General features: G+C 33.0%; 1 protein-coding gene across 1 annotated transcript in view; it reads left to right on the top strand.

The window, feature by feature from the left end:
• Positions 1-18,662, top strand: part of Stacl (SH3 and cysteine-rich domain-containing protein) — a 240,838-nt gene that overhangs the window by 47,293 nt on the left and 174,883 nt on the right. The window lies entirely within an intron of this gene.

The raw sequence follows: 18,662 nt of genomic DNA, 5'->3' as shown, positions 1-18,662 counted from the left end.
AATAACCCAACTACTTACCACATCCAATTGAAAGTTTCAACCTCTCCCCCGGGATAGGGTTGTCACACTTGAAAGCTAAAGCAAAGAAGCTATTAGTATTGGCATGTCCATAAGTTTTCGCACTCTACTAGATCCCTGTTTGTTGTTATGGATTTGTTCATCTCATCACATCTGGCTCAAGTGGAATTTTTCTTTTCATCCACTAAACTCGGAGCACTCAAAACATCGACGAAGATGATGTGGGCTGTATAAATAATTCCATGATGTAATTTAAGTGGAGGGTGCCATTATATGTTAACTACTTGTACCACCACAGTCACATAGAACCTATCCTAGAATAGAGAACGGCCAAAGTCTTTCTCTTCCTCCACTTGCATTTTGTTTTGATTCCTTCAGTTTTGTGAGTACCTTAACTTAACGCCTGACTTCATAACTCTTGTTAGTTTATGTAGAACTTTGTTGTGTGGTTTCTAGCATCGAGCGATGTCTCACCGGAGTTTTAGAATTTATAAACTTTTGTTTTGGTTTCTCAGTATGTATGTGCGTGTGCGAGTGTGTGTGCATGGGTTGTTTTGTATTTTTAGAGGTGATGAAATACGTCACATAACAATGGGACGAAACACACCACAGCACTCTCTCTCTCTGTCACACACACAGACCACAGATCAAATTTAAGTAAACATTGAATTTTCTTTGTTGGTTCATTTCTACTACACCTGTAAACGTATCATCGTCATAATGTCATTATGTCTCACAGGCCATTATCGTATCATGAGTTTGAACCAAAAATATGGGGGACAGAAAAACTTTAAAAACTTTTACAGAGTTTTATACAATAAAATTAGCGGAAAATTTCTTGTGGCCAAATAATCTGTATATCACATCATGGAAATGATTGGATTATTACTTAGATGGGGGAAAATGATTGACATATCACTTTCTTAGAACGAATATTAATATTTACAATAAATAAAGAAATTCTGGCAAAATGGGAATAAATATATTTAAGTTACCGACTTTGAAATTTGTTTGCAATGATTGCAAACGGCAATGGGATTCTGAAATCTTAAACGTGTTTGGAACACATTCACGCACAAAATAAAACGCTTAGGAAACGAGTGTACGTCATGACAAAAGGTAAATTTAAATAAAACAAGTAAGTAAACTCAAAAGTCGGGCGGTGCCGACTATATTATACCCTTCACCCCTATGTAGGCCAAAATTTGTGTTACCATCTCAACTATTTCACATTTGCTGGAAGCTATATAACATAAAGGAGACAATTTTTTTTACTTCTACAAAATCTCTAGAATTAAAATTTAAATCGGCTAACGCTATCCAGTTAATTGGAGGACACTTCCATTGAAAATGGGTCTAAAATGTGTAACAGTTTACCATATTTCCCCAACTCTGGTGTACGTATATATGGGAGCTATATATAATCTGAACCGATTTTGACTAAATTTGACATGTATAGTTAGAATAATAATTCTGCTATCTATGCGAAATTTCACGTAAATGGCAGTATAACTTTGGCCCCCTGGTCATATGAGTGCAAATCGGACGGAAGATACATATGGGAGCCATAACTAAATCTGAACCGATTTCAACCAAATTTGGCACAATTACCGATACTACCAAACGTACTCCTTGTGCGAAATTTGAAGCAAATCACGGCAAAACCCTGGATTTTGAGGCCATATAAGTTCAAATCGGACGAAAGATATATATGGGAGCTATATCTAAATCTGAATCGATTTTGACCATATTTGGCACATACAATAGTATCGTTAAAAGTACGGCTTGTGCAAAATTTGAAGTAAGTCAGGGTAAAACTCTGGCTTCTGGGACCGTATTAGTCCATATCGGGCGAAATATATATGTATATGGGAACTATATCTAAATCTGAACCGATGTCAACCAAATTTGGCGCGCATAGCTACAATGCTAATTCTACTCCCTATGCAAAATTTAAACAAAATCGGAGCAAAAAATTGGACTCTGTGGGCAAATGGGTGTAAATCGGGCGAAAGCTATATATGGGAGCTATATCTAAATCTGAACCGATTTGACTGATATTTTGCAAGTTTTTCGAGACTCATAAAATATTCGGATGTACGGAATTTGAGGAAGATCGGTTGATATACACGCCAATTATGACCAGATCGGTGAAAAATATATATGGCAGCTATATCTAAATCTGAACCGATTTTTTCCAAAATCAATAGGGATCGTCTTTGAGCCAAAGCAGGACCCTATGCCAAATTTTAGGACAACTGGACTAAAACTGCGAGCTGTACTTTGCACACAAAAATTCATCAACAGACAGACAGACAGACAGACGGACATCGCTAAATCGACTCAGAATTTAATTCTAAAACGATCGGTATACTAAACGATGGGTCTCAGACTTTTCCTTCTTGGCGTTACATACAAATGCACAAACTTATTATACCCTGTACCACAGTAGTGGTGAAGGGTATAAAAATACGTAAAATGTAACATTTGCTCTACGTTCTTCAAGTGAAAGTCAGTGATATAGGGATAATGGAATTAGCCAGAAATTCATTTTTTAATCTATTTTTATTAAATTATATATTTCTTTCAAACAAATATTTTTTACCCCAAAAAGAAAATACCGTTTGGAGTTTTTGTTAAATCTAAATATGCATTATCAATTACTGCACTTATAATTTTTGTGTATTATTTATTCAAACAATTATTGTGAAAACTGTTTTTGTAAACTCTACACAAGGGGCAATTTATTTTAGTTCATGGAAATTATGTCTTACTTAACACTTGTGAAGTGTAATTAAATGAACTAAAACGAGAATTTATACACAAATGAAGCATAAGAATTTACTACGTTCGTATTTTCCCCCAAAAATTGTTCAGAATTTTGTAAAGTTTATAAATTTGACCAAAATTGCATCCATATTTCACTTCAATGTGTTACCTTTCAAAAATTGCATTATTTTCTTTGTTTATTTAAATCATAATCTCTTCATTGTAAGAGTAAAATTTACCCAAATAATTCACAATAAAATATCTGTAACACAACATCTCATTGGTTTTATTGTGAATTCATCAAAAGCTGAATTTAAATAACGAATCAATGGATGCATGATTGTAGCTTTAGGGGAGAATTTCGCCATTGGCTTTCAAAGTGTTTGAAAATGGATAGAATTCAAGTGTTTGGAACATTTTTGTGTCCAATTCAATAATGATAAACGAATAACATTAAAGAGATATAAATTTGGATACAAAGAGTCCTTTCTTGAAACCTTGTCTGATTTTTTCTGGCTTTGAAGCTGATTTGAATAAATAGCTGGGATAACTTAGCAAAGATTCAAACCCACGGATGCGAAAACATATAGGTAAGGTAGTTTGGGGGTTCAAAAAGTTTCTTTCGTATTAAGATTCGTCACTGTTTATAATTATAAAGAAATAAAATCAATTCAAATTAGTTTTTGTCTAATATTAACAACCCAAAATTAGATTTGGGATGACACAGCTATTATTGAGTCAAAGATATGAAGTTTGAAAAGTATATTTATATGATATCGGTTGATTTATTCCAAAAATTCTTAGTAAACTCTTGGCATATTTTTGGCTAAGGGATATGATAAGGAGTTTTATAAATTAACTAGGGCATACGGATATCGTTCGCATATTTGTCTAAAATTTTGTTTTCGGAAAGACAAAATAAATGTTTAATTATAACAGCCATATTTTGTGGAAAATAGTTCTATATTTAGTTTAGCTCGCATTAGGAATTAAATGTAATTGTAATGTAATGGAAACACAGATAATATCAATATCGGTGAAATTTAGGAAAAATAAATTTGTTACATTGAACACAATCCTTGATATTGTTGTCAGCTTTACAGAGCTTAGTTCGAAGTTACCATATATGAGCTATTACCTATCGTTGAAGACTAATTTTTAACGAAAAGCATAACATTTTCGAAAATGTAGATTTTTAGCTAAGAACTGTTTTCTCATTTGAAAACGTATTGAATTCACATATTTGTCAATTCCGTTTGCTTTTCTAGGAAGTAGAAGCAAAGTACATACGTACTTTAGTAATACGGTTCTCGTCTATGCTATGATATTAGTTAGCAATCAAAATACTTCAATACTAAAGCTTTTGGAATGGTGTCACTATTTTGAAAGCTTCAACCCACTACGCTTTTGCAATAACAACAAAAGAAAAAGCTTTCGAATGGAGCAACAGGTTTTTTTTTCGCATTAAAGCATTGACTACAATACAGCTGTGCTGGAAATCCACAACCTACTCCCCCACTGACCTAGAGAGGCTTGAGTGCGAAGCTTTTTGCTAAAACAGCTGTCATTTGTTTGACAGATGCATCTCAAAGGGCGCATGTGACCATTTTAGTTCTCGAGATTTGATGTCAAACCAAAGAAATGTTTGAGGCAGGCATACCTCTAAGGACATTGGTCCAACGTTTAGTTCAGTGCGGAGCGAGAAACCCAACGGTCATTGTAACGTCGTATAGAGCCTGAATAAAAAGTTTTCTTGTGTGCAAATCAAACACATTGAAGTGAAGTGAACCAAACCATATTGTTAGCAAAAAAAAAAAACCTTAAAAATAAACAAAAAAAAAATAGCCCTTAGAACTTCTTTCTAAGTAGTGTAGGTGTAAAGAAAAGCTGTGTAGTTTCCACCCGCTCTATACAGATTGCAAGTGATTATTTGCAATTAAATCTTCGCCAAGGTCTCTATCAAGAGCAAGTGATGAATGGCCATTAGACCCCTCCAGTCGTGGCATTCCATAATACATTTAGTGAGTTTTTACACTGTGAAGATGGAGATCTAAAATACTTTCCCAAATCGTTAGTTAAATCTTTGAATAAATCAACAAAAATTCTTAAGGAAAACAAATGAAAAATCTGCCATAACAAATTTATACGAAAAAAAAAAATACAAAACAATACATCCATTTTTATTACAAGTTGCCTTAAGTGTGCAGAGAGCCAGAGCGAGAGAGAGAGAGAAGAGCGAAATTGCAAATTCACCACAATCCGTTAGAAGAGATTCACCACACTCACAGTTTGTGTGATAACAAGAAACGAATTGCGGAGGTCTACTCCAATTGAATAAAAGTGTGATGTAGCGAATGAAACAGAATCAGTCACGTGCTACATTCGCTGCAAGTCAAGACTTATGCGCGCCTAAAAGTATACGCCTGTAACGACCTCACACAACGACAAACACAGTTACAACATAAACAACCAACGCAGCCTAACGGATAATCTAAGGCAGTGAATTGAACAAAATAAAAAAAGAAAGTGTTTGCGCCATTATCGTTCTCTCCCCTCTTATGTGAGTGAGAGAGGCTGTGCTGTGGTACTCTGTATACTGTGCCTGCCAAAAATACGCGTGTGGGTTTTCGAATCAGTGTGCAAATTTTGCCTTTGTTGTCCGAGTGGATGAATGAAAGAATGAATGAGTGAAGAACAATAACAACAACGTGTTGTGAACAAAAATTAAAGAAACTACAGGAAACGGAAACTCGTGGCCAAAGACCAAGCAAATCTCGCTAACAGATAGCCGAAAGTGATTCACACGACCACCTTCACTACCGTTATCATTGCCCCTGCCGTTCTCGCTTCTCCAATTGTGGCAGAAGGCGGCAGTTGCCCTATCCCTCAAACGAATCGCATAAAACCTCAATGAAAAATCAGAGAGCACTGCTGTTGCTGCTGGCACAGTGTCTGTTAAACGTAAACGCACAATTTTACACCGACACAAGCCTTCTTCGTCGTGCCTGTGCCAACGGCGAAGACCAAGTCTAGTCTAATCTGTAAACTAATCCAATTTAATCCAAATCCAATCAAACTAAAATTAAATCAGACTTTTAGGACGAGTGGCCAGTTACCCAAGTCCACTAAAATAAAAAACAAAAACAAAAACCAAAAGAAAAAGAAAAACGAAAGAAGACGAAATCTACAGACATACATATGTTTTTTCTTTGAAACATATTCTTGTTGTTGTTGTTGTTATTGTTATTGTTAAATTGATTTTTGATTTTTCATAACAAATCACAAAAAAAAAAAACAACCAAAACAAAAACCAAATCAAACTCAAACCGTTTGTTTATCCTTTGCCCGTGTAAGTAACTTAATTCCATCATCAAACCTAGAAAGGCATTCTTCTGGCCAAACTCATTCATCTTTATTTTCGATTGTTTTGTGTTGTGTTTAGTTTTCACTTTCACTTTCTCTTTCTCTATGTCTATCTATCTATCTATCTTTCTATTTCTCAACTTCTTTCTTCTTCAATTTTTACTTTGTATATTCCATTTCTTGTCATAGTCACCTAACCACCACCCTGTAAAGCCACCTACAAACATCAAAAAAAAAAAAAAGAAAAAAAACACACACACACCGGTAGTAGAGGTAGTGGTACTGCTAATCACCCACCTTGATTACACGCTAGACGACACTCACCGCCGACTGTCTGTCTGCCTTTCTGTGTGGAGTTGCCTAACCAACCTAGAGCAGTGTATAAATCTTTCGCAAAAGAACTTGGCATTTGCATTTTCGCATATTTCTGAAATAGTTTTGTGAGCTGACAACATCTGTTCTAGGAAGTGCTTAAAATATTTGGATGATATAGTTTTATTGTATTTTTTCTTCTTGCTAAGGATAAATACATATTTTTTGTTTGCAGTTTGTTAAGACAGTTTGAGATCAGAAAGTTCAAATTGATGTAGTGCTAAAAGTATTTTATCTTTATTTGATGGAAAATGACTCTGACGGACCTATCGCAGGACTGGTACTGATTTGCCTCAATTTTTTTAATTTTCATAAATATTTGTAAAGTGTCCATGTACTGAAGCACAATTATTACAATTAGTTGCACAAGTTTTTCCTTAAGATGTTGTCCAAAACAGGTTCATGGGTCCTACTAAACTGACCTTGTTCATTGCAATGAGTCTAAATGTAAATTTACCCAGATCCATATTAAAGCGACAGGCCTCTTCCATACGTTTTGACCAGAACTGATACAGACCCATGCTAAGGTAAGGCTAGTTATAGTGGCATCCCGATATTTCAGGCTCACATTGACTATGCAGTCCATTGTGATAGCACAGTGGTGACATTCTCTCTTATCACTGACGGACCCCCTTTTATAACCAGCGTTCCAAATCGCCGTGGAACCACTTAGAGAAGCTTTGAGACACTCAGAAATGTCACTAGCGTTACTGAGAGCTGATAATCCGCTGAAAAATTATTTTTCCAAACTGGGATTGAACCAATGATCCTTTGTGTGCAAACACACCTGAGACTAGTTCTGAACCGGTGTTGGATTTGAGTCACTTGTTATTTTTATATCCTGCACCACTGTGTAGAACGGTTTATTATAAGATAGAGCCTATATTTGCAACACCCAGAAATATACGAGATAGACCCATGGTGTTTTTGGAAACATATGCTCAGGACCACTTCCCGAAGTATTTAGCGATATCCGTTCGTTCGTGAACACATTTCAAAGTCTTGTCGCACTTTTATCGACTTCAGATGTGTTATAGGTCAGAGTCGTTTATGGTGAAAATTTAGATATAGAAATAGCCATCGGGAACATAAACAGATTCACTCTGGCCTCTGATTAACCAAGACCTCTTTTATGGGTGCGAAAAAATATCAGAAGGGAGGCTTACGCCCAGAAGGTTCTCCTCTGCGTACGTCGCTGACTCATATATTTCATGTATATCTCTCACGGGAGCCACCGTGGTGCAATGGTTAGCTGTCGTGGGTTCGATTCCTGCTTCGACCGAACACCAAAAAGTTTTCAGCTGTGAATTATTTCACCTCAGTACTGCTGAGTGTTTCAAAGCTTTTCTAAGTGGTTTCACTGTAATGTGGACGCCGTTCGGACACGGCTATAAAAAGGAGGTCCCTTGTTATTGAGCTTGACATAGAATCGGGCAGCACTCAGTGATAAGAGAGAAGTTCACCACAATAGCCTGAATATTCTAAGTTAGCCTGAAATATCGGGCTACCACTATACCTAACCTAAGCTAACATATCTCTCATCCGATATGTTCTTATGGAGGCCAGAATTTCAATTTGACTCGCTTCAAATCGGTAAACTCAAAAAACAGTGAACCCAACAGGAAGACAAATTTTGGGTAATTTTAGAAAATTTTAACTATACTGTACAACAACAAACGCAGATGTCACGCCGATTAAAAAAAATAGTAAATATTCACTTTTTTGAGTGTACGTGTGCCAAATCTGGTTAAAATAGTTTCTATTTATATGAATACTCGAATTTGGTAAATATGGCAAATTCACATATTTTTCACCATATTACAAAAGTATTTTAATGAACGTGATATCGATGTCTCCTTTCCAAAGTACGCCAAGTTTAAATAGAGAATTTTAAAGGAAACAAGTTCAAAGTTTTTTTTTTGAAATTTTGATCGATCTTTCTTTTATATTAAATAGAAAATAATTATTCAAGCTTGAGATGATTTTTTTGTATGTATTAGTTCTTTTTATTCTTCAATATTTCGCAAATACGTTTTTTTTTTTAAATTTCTCAAAAACAGTATAAGATATAAATTCACTTTATTCGGTCTTAAAATCATGTGTATTGTAGTTTTTTTTTAGTATGTACGAATTCAAAATAGTGATAATAGAACATGGCTAAAAATGACTTAGACCACGTCAGACCGAACAAAGCTTTCTGCCCTATTTGGATTGGAAATTTTTAAAACTTTAGTCACAGGCTACGTACAATATTAACCATAACTTTTGATAGAAGTGACCAATAAATTCGAACTTTTGACAGGATGCAATTCACATCAATCCGAATAAAAAACAACGACCTCAGTCAAAAAAAAAATACTATGTCGACTTAGCGTACTCTTGAAGGAGGACATCGATATATTTAATATTCTATCTAAGTGTGCTGAATTTAGTTCATACAAATTGGGGGAAATAGGACCAGAATAGCCACATTTTGGACATTACTTTAACGATGATATCATAATCATATAAAAATACAATAATGACATGGTTTCCTTTGAATCGGTTAAGATTTGGATAAAACTCTGATTTATAAATTTAATATTTATCAGTTATCTTGTACATATTCTTGTAAAATCACTTCAATAATACAGTATCTTCGATTAGTAAAACAAGTAAATTTCCGAAATTACATAATAATAGGTTCTGTCTATAGACTAAATTGGCTCACAATATTAAAACGATCAGATTTTTGTATAATTTTATATAACAAAAATATTGGACTACCGAATGGTGCAGGGTATGATATAGTCGCCTGAATTTAGATTTTCCTCACTTGATTTTTTTATAATGAAATTTAGTGTGGTCAAAACGTCGATAATACCGACTTTTCTAAAATTTTTCGAAAACAATGGAGTTTGTAAACGTTTATAGTGGTCATCATTTGGAAATGAAATGAAATGAAATAAAATCAACTTTTCATTTCCATCGTCACTGAAAATCGATTAAGCAATTGGATTCAATTTCGCTTAAAAGACGATTTTAAACATCATGGAAGGATAAAATATGTGTAGTGACCAAAAGATGTTTTTGGCAGTTGGCATGCCTTGCAGGAATCTCGCTGATACTACTGTAGGCAAAAAGTTATGATGGTTTTGGTTTTTTTAAGTTAGAAATAATGAAAACCATAAAATGTATACACAGTGGTCAGAATTTTCGTGAAATTACCCATATATACATTTTATGATAAAATCTAAATTGGGGTTTTTTGTAATTACATGAATGATCTGATTATCTAAAGAAGAAAAACTTGCCGTAATGGAAATCAATGCCAAAACATTTTCTGCGGTTTCTTGGTTATAAAACTAAAATCAAGATAAATTAATTTATTAATTATCTCAATTACATTGCAAATTAATGCAATTTTGGTGTCAAGGGAAATATGATATTTTATGTTGTAACCAGGGTTGCCATTTTGGTCCGATCGGACCAAAATTGGTCCAAACAAATTTTAATTTTTAAATTTGGTCCGATGGTCGGACCAAATAGAATTTGGTTGATTTTGGTCCATTTTCGTCAAATTGGTATTTTTTTTTAATTGTCTCTAGAATTAAATTTTGACAAAATTTTCTGTAGAAATAAAATTTTGACAATAATTTCCATAGAAATAAAATTTTGCCAAAACGTTGTACAGAAATAAACATTAAAACGAAATTGCATAGGTACAAAGTTATGCAAAAAATTTGTATAGGAAGAAAATTTTGTAAACATTTTCTACAGAAATAAAATTTTGACAAAATTTTCTATAGAAATAAAATTTTGACAAAATTTTCTAAAGAAATAAGTCTTTGACAAAATTTTCTATACAAATAAAATTTTGAAAAAAATTTTTATAGAACTAAAATTTTCAATTTTCTATAGAAATAAAATTTGGCAACTTTTTTTTGACATAAAATGTTGACAACATTTTCTATAGAAATAAAATTTTGACAAAATTTTCTATAGAAATAAAATTTTGACAAAATTTTCTATAGAACTAAAATTTTGACAAAATTTTCTAAAGAAATAAGTCTTTGAAAAAATTTTCTATTGAAGTAAAATTTTCATAAAATTTTCTATATAAATAAAATTTTGACAAAATTTTCTATATAAATAAAATTTTGACAAAATTTTCTATATAAATAAAATTTTGACAAAATTTTCTATATAAATAAAATTTTGACAAAAATTTCTTCAGAAATAAAATTTTGACAAAATTTTTTTATAGAAATAGAAAATTTGAAAAGAAATAAAAATTTTACAAAATTTAATATCGAAGTAAAATTTTGAAAAATTTTTATCTATTAATTAATTTAATTTGGATAAATGGTCCGCTGGTATGAATTATGGTCCAATTGTGGAAAAATGTTGGTCCAAAATAAAAATTCATTGTGGCAACACTGGTTGTAACTGCAAACTGTGACTTCATCACCCCATCATTCGAACGTCGAGCGTAAGAAAAAACGAAGAGGAAATTTAGCTGTTTCATACATTGACAATTTTAGAATTTAAAACTACAAATTGAAATCAAGTATAAATTGGGGGATCTAATTAGATATGATTAGATCTCAAAATTGGCCACTTTAGATCTATGCAGATTTATACGGAATATAATTATATATAATTCCACATATGATGAGATCTAACATCACATCTAACTATATATAGGGATAGATATAATCATATCTAAGACATGAGATCTAGGCCAACATGGAGATATGATCAGATCTAACTCCATAGTAATTAGATATGATTAGATCTTACCATTTTTCGGATCTGCTCATATCTAATTGTATGAAATTAGATCTCTCAATTTTTACTCGGGTAGGCTGATTTTCCGATAGTGTTTAGTAGTTTGAAATGTCAGGCCCATGAAGATGGCAAAGCTCAAAAACTATTTCAGTTGATGCCCAACCTTGATGAAAAAAAAAATAAATACTCAACGACCTGTTTCGTTGGTTGCTCCAGGCAAACTCCAAGCAAATGCAAATACACACAACTCTAGCGTAGCTTTCTTTGTCCTGCTTAGCTTCAAAATATTTGCTAGCAAAATCAATTATCTTACAATTCCACACACACACACACAGACAAATACACTTACACTCGCACTCATTCATATGTAAACATATACAGTGATTGCTTCACCTTAGGTTCCGGTTTCACTTGAGTTGAGTCCGATTTAGTTTAGTTTAGTTTGCTTTGATTGTTTGTTTGGTTATGTTCGATTTGTTTCCTTTCTTTCTTAATTCTTTTTTTTTTCTTAATGGTATGTCCGTCAATTTGTCTTATCTTATGTAAGTATTTCTTATTTTGTATCTCCACCACAAAAACAAAACCTCTTCAACTAACGCTCGCAGCCTGTGTATATAAAAATCCAAGGAACAAAAACAAAAAAAAAACTAAAAACAATTAAAAAATAAATCACAAATCCAAAAAAAAAAAATAAAATAAAACGGAGAACAAGTATTCGTCTGAGAAGCCTCATATGTGCATCGTAAGAATCCATCTCCGGCTAATTCTATTCACATAAAACAATTGGACAATAAAATAAAATTTTTGAAGGCAGCGGTCAACGTTTTTCCCCCTTCCAAAAAAAAAAAAAAATCCATATTCGTATAGATCTCTGAATCCTTTCTGCAAGACTTTGTCATGTGAAAAGAAAATCTAGACATTGTTAGTTATGCCAAAATAGCAAATCCCTATATGTACATATGTATGTGTGTACATACGATATAAAACCAAACAAAAAACAAAAACAAATTTTATATAAGTATGTAGTAGTGCATCGTGTATAATAATAAAATAGAACATATCCATCTATATAAGTATACATAAATACATACATATCTATATAAGTAGAAGAGATAAATAAATCCAAATCCAAAAACCAAAACCCAAAATTCGAAACCATAAACCATAAATCAACCAAAATAGAAACAAAAAGGAAAGCAAAACAAAAAAACCAAACACTGTACATATGTATGAATATATATGAAAATTTACATATGTAGAAACATTCTGGTAATACGTGTTGAGCAAATAAACAGAACTAAAGGAAACTATTATCTAACTATCGCTAAGAAGTGACCCCGAAGAGACAGCTCGATCAAAATTGTATAAATCGCGGAGATTCTTCATTGACTATTGGTAAAGCGTTGAGGAACCAAGCACCAGCAATTTGAACAAAAAGCACAATTTCACACTAATCTCAAATTAATCTCACTGCGGTAAAATAAAAAACACACAAAAAAATCTAAGCACAAAAGAACTACACTTAAAATCAGGTGAAAGCTCTGAAAAAGGCCTACCTGAATAATATTCGCTTTCGTATTTAGATTTGTTGCTTTCTGGTCTTGTTATTGCTGCTGCTGCTGCTCCTACACCTTCTTAGCCACCATGCGTGTGATTGTATTAAAGAAGAATCGGTCGAACAAACGCGGCACTCCGACGGCAACGGCACGTGACCTACCACCCAAAAAGGCATTGGCAAAAGTAAGCTAATTGTGATCAAAATCCACACCAATCCAATTTACAAAAACAAAATTGACTTTTATATTAATAATACCAAAGTCTTTATATACAAAAACAAAAAAAAACAAAAACACAATGAAAGCTCAGCATTAAAACACCATTTTGTATCCCCCATATGATATTTACCCTGTGTTCTAACCTTTTTAATGTGATCCGTTTCTTTATGATGTGACCCTCTAGCCAAGAAGAAACTGTTCTCTCTCTATGTGTTTAAGTTTAACTTTAGTTCCTCTTTGGCTTTTCCTCTTTTCTTTTCTATCCATATCAGTAATAACTAAGTAATAATTGATGCTTTTTTTATAAATTTATGTTTGTTAAACATTTCAATTGCGATTTTTAATTGGCATTTCAATCAGTGTTGCTAGTTACTATTTTTGTAAGCCAACATTGTATGTAAAGCCTTTATCATTGCTTTAAAAAATGAATGTTTTCGTATAAATAAAAAAGCAATTAACCCTTTGACTACCGATGTCCACATAGGAGGAAACGACACCAAACTCTATTACCCCACTTAGTTTCGATTTAGTTCTCTATGTTATTTTAAAGTATAGGCTTTAATCTAAATAAGCTATAAATATTTTCCATATCGGTGAGCACTAAATGCATTTTTTATTAAGTTCGTCAACAATAAACGAAAAATACGAATTTTTAAGACAATTTTTCTACTGTAAATGGACATTCATACAAAAGCTATAGCTGATATTTTTCGGGTTCTTTTTTGCTCACAATCAAGAATCAAGACTTCAGAACAAACCCAGCAAAAAAAGAGCTTCCAAAAAAGTAGTTTGGATCCCCAATCTGTGATCCGGAAGTAGTGCAAACTTGGATCATCTCCAATGAATTTTACATGGGCTTGTCATAGGACGGAAGAACTCCCTTTTTGGATCCTTTGCATTGCTTTAGAAGTTGTGTCCTGGAAGTTAATTTGAATGAAGAAATTTAAAAAGCGAAAAAATTTTTTTATGTTTTATTACACAATTATTTTCCTATTATCTAAAGGGTGATTTGTTAAGAGCTTGATATCTTTTTTTTAAAAAAAAAAACGCATAAAATTTGCAAAATCTCATCGGTTCTTTATTTGAAACGTTAGATTGGTCCATGACATTTACTTTTTGAAGATAATTTCATTTAAATGTTGACCGCGGCTGCGTCTTAGGTGGTCCATTCGGAAAGTCCAATTTTGGGCAACTTTTTCGAGCATTTCGGCCGGAATAGCCCGAATTTCTTCGGAAATGTTGTCTTCCAAAGCTGGAATAGTTGCTGGCTTATTTCTGTAGACTTTAGACTTGACGTAGCCCCACAAAAAATAGTCTAAAGGCGTCAAATCGCATGATCTTGGTGGCCAACTTACCGGTCCATTTCTTGAGATGAATTGTTCTCCGAAGTTTTCCCTCAAAATGGCCATAGAATCGCGAGCTGTGTGGCATGTAGCGCCATCTTGTTGAAACCACATGTCAACCAAGTTCAGTTCTTCCATTTTTGGCAACAAAAAGTTTGTTAGCATCGAACGATAGCGATCGCCATTCACCGTAACGTTGCGTCCAACAGCATCTTTGAAAAAATACGGTCCAATGATTCCACCAGCGTACAAACCACACCAAACAGTGCATTTTTCGGGATGCATGGGCAGTTCTTGAACGGCTTCTGGTTGCTCTTCACTCCAAATGCGGCAATTTTGCTTATTTACGTAGCCATTCAACCAGAAATGAGCCTCATCGCTGAACAAAATTTGTCGATAAAAAAGCGGATTTTCTGCCAACTTTTCTAGGGCCCATTCACTGAAAATTCGACGTTGTGGCTCGTTAGTAAGTCTATTCATGATGAAATGTCAAAGCATACTGAGCATCTTTCTCTTTGACACCATGTCTGAAATCCCACGTGATCTGTCAAATACTAATGCATGAAAATCCTAACCTCAAAAGAATCACCCTTTACTAATGCATGAAAATCCTAACCTCAAAAGAATCACCCTTTAATTTAAACAATTTGAAAAACTTTGAACCTGGGTTTGCTGGCACCATAACAGAACGCCTTAGCACACTCAGCCACAAACGCCATTGAACATAAAGCGTCGAAAGGTCAATTCAAATGTTTGTGATATGATCGTAATACGCACCAAGGAATAACATTCTAATTGCTTCTCGAGATGTTCTTTATTAGTATGAACAAAAAAATAAGAAACGCAGGTTCAAATCTCACCAGCGGGAATTTTTTTTATCAAATATTTCTCTAAAAAATTATTTTTTATGCCATGCATCGTTTTTATTTTTTATTTTCGGCATATATTTTCGTATAAATATATTTTTTCCATTAAAAATCAACAAAAAAATTAAAAATTCTCGTAATTTGCAAAACCTTTTCAAAAGAACTTCCATGGAAGCGAAAAAGTCAAACGGCACAGGTTCAAATCCCAGCGGGAATGAAATTTATTTTTTTTTATTATTTTTTACTTTTTTTTATTAATTTCTTTTTTTTTTGTTTTTTATTAGTTTTCTATTTTTTTGTAAAATTTAATTGTCCACAAGGACTGCATCGGAAGTAGAAAAAAATCATTGGGGGATCCCACGATGCGCTTTAGAAGAAATGTTTGTGGACTTGTCCAAAAGGACTGCATCGGAAGTTACAAAAACTCGATGGGGGATTCTGGGATGGGCTTTAAATTTTTTTTAAAGCCCATTTTTTTTTGCTGGGAACTTATATAGCTCTTGAAGTAATTGTGGTAGCTCCTCAAAATTACAATTTTTATTCTACATGATGTTAGTACAAGTAAAAGCAGAAGAAAAATTAAGGATTCAACATTAGGTTTATTTCGGTAGTGAAAGGGTTAAGCAATTTAAATCTACTATATTTAGGTTATATAGTTTGAATAATAAATTTTACCAATTTGATGTTCAATAAATCGAATCAGGCTATTAAAAATTGCTGTATATAAATGACCATCATAGGCATAGGAATTTGCTCGTGGACTCATTGATTTGAGAGAAGACTGGAACATGAATCTTGACAAACGAAATTGAACTTTGTTATAAGGTAAAAATTTAAAAAGCAAATAAAGCCGAATTCGTGCCAAAGAAAATTTGTTAGCGTCAAATTTTCTCTACAATATTCATCATCAGAAAAGAAAATTAGTCTTTCAGTGTAGTTTGGAAAACGCACAAATGTCCACAGCATTACCGCCATTGCAAACTGTTTTGGAATCTTCCAGTACACAGAAACAATGACCGTCCTTAAGCTAACGCCAAATTTATCTTAAGTATACTGGAAAATTATGGTATTAATTGTTTATAATTTTTTTTTTTTTCGAAAATTTCCACAACTTAATGAAATCTTACTTTCTGTAAGTATGTCTCAATGGCCGTACATATAACTTAAATATGAACTAGAGCAAATTAAAATTTTCGTGTTAAGAATGAACTACTGTTCTTCTCTTCGTTTACCTAATTCAGCTCATTCACGACGAACTAGTTCTGTACCACTATGCTATTTGGTTTTGATGATGATGTAGCAACATTTTTCAACAGCTCAATTATTCTATAGATGATAAACGCATCATGATTGACACCAAAGCAAAAAAAAAAACTAAAATTAATTTCCTTTGAAATATCCGTATAGGAAGTGTTCAAAATTAAATCTAAAATGAAATGGGCTTGCAATCACAGTTGATGTGTTTTTGGTTTAATTTGTGTTTGAAAAGTTTCTGACTGCATGTTCTACATTTAAGTTTTCAATGAAAATTGATATTGATTCCATTTTCAAATTTATTGTCCATTTTTATTTCGCTAGGAAAATTGGAGATTCACAACTTGATATTGCTGTTGCCATTTTGTTTAGATTTCATTGGATAGTTTTTGAAGTACAAATCAAGAAAGAGAAATCTAATTTAATTGCACGTCATTTCGTTTTGGCAATATTTTTTTCTTCTGATTTTTACTCTCCTATCTTTTTTATTTTGGAAATCCTTTTCGCTTGGCTGTGTTCACAATGCGTTACGTTGACTGTGTTCGTGTATGTGTATGTTTGTGTGTGTGTTTGTATAACTATGACTGTTGCTGCTTTTACTGCTGTTCTGCTGCTGTTCCCTCTCCATCATCCCCAAATGCAATCAATTTTTGATGAATCGAACATGGAATGCACATCGCAGCCACAGTTGGCTGACAACTGAATTGCCGTCAATCACGACATTGTCCTTCAAGCTGCAAGTTTTGTGTTCGTTAAACACAATCTCTCATACATACATGCAGAGACACACACACACGCACACACTCTCAAGCCTATGCTTTTATGCATACCGAAACAGACACACTTAGTTAAAGTGGATGGAAGGATGAGTTGCTGATCCATTTTTGAATTCATACCAACACACACACACCCACACCCACATAGGAATCGACTAACGAAGACTGCTCATGCAGATTTTCCTTAAGAGATATGGTTGTGTGTGTCTGTTCAAGGGAGGACTGAAGTAAAGACGAGTAGCCGGATTTCTTCGAATTTCCTCAAGCGCTGAAACACTTTAGACACAACTACATCAGGCATCGTCGCATCAGGCATGTTCAAAACTACAGACTATATTTTCTCTATCTCTACTTTTTCTTTAGATAATAATAATAATAATCATTACCATCATACAAAGTTAAACACACATTCTAAGATTTAGATTTACACTCATATGTATGCATACACCGAAAGAATTTTCTTCGTAAAAAGAACGAAAAATTTCGTTAAAAGTACGAAATTTGTCATTGTTTTACAACCAAAGAAACTTTTCATTAAAAGTACGAAATATTTCGTACTTTTTACGAAGAAAAGTTCTTCCAAAATTTTCGTAGTTTGTAAGAAAAAAATTCGTACTTTTTATGAAGAATCTTCGTACTTTTTATGAAGAATCTTCGTATTTTTTATGCAAAATCTTCGTTCTTTTTATGAAATAATTTCGATCTTTTTATGAAAATGTTTCGTACTTTTTATGAAAAATTTTCGTAGTTTTTATGAAAAATTTTCGTAATTTTTAGAAAAACTTTCGTACTTTTTTTTTAAATGTTCGAACTTTAAAAAAAAAGTTATAGTCGAAAGTGCTTTTGGTTGTAGTTACAAGTGTGAAAAATGACATCACTACTTTACATCTTAAGTTTTTGAATAATTTTTAGTTTTATTGCTTCACTTTTATTCATAGCGCGCTATCACCCAAATGAGAAATAGCATAGACTTGCATAAAAAAATAGAATAAAGGAATACACTCAAGCCCATTATAAAAGACAATTTAATGCCGCGAACGGAAATTTTACAACTTCAATGAAACTTCTTCGTTATTTCAAAGAAAATGTTTCGTACTTTTTATGAAGAAATTTTAACGCTGAATGTTTCGTAAAATATTCGTAAAAAATTCTTCACAAAATTCATGAAATTTGAAGAAAGTTTCGTTAAAAGTACGAACTTTTTACGAAGAAAAGTTAATGTAGAATATTTCGTAGAAGTTTCATATATTCGTAAAATGTTCTTCGTAAAATTTACGAAAATGAATGAAAATTTCGTTATTTTAATGAAGAATTCACGAAGAATAGTTAATGAAGAATTCTTCGTAAAATTAACGA

Source organism: Haematobia irritans, chromosome 5 (genome assembly GCF_050003625.1).
Source record: "Haematobia irritans isolate KBUSLIRL chromosome 5, ASM5000362v1, whole genome shotgun sequence".
In the NCBI taxonomy this organism is placed as follows: domain Eukaryota; kingdom Metazoa; phylum Arthropoda; class Insecta; order Diptera; family Muscidae; genus Haematobia; species Haematobia irritans.
This window is presented reverse-complemented; position numbering and strand designations above follow the sequence as displayed.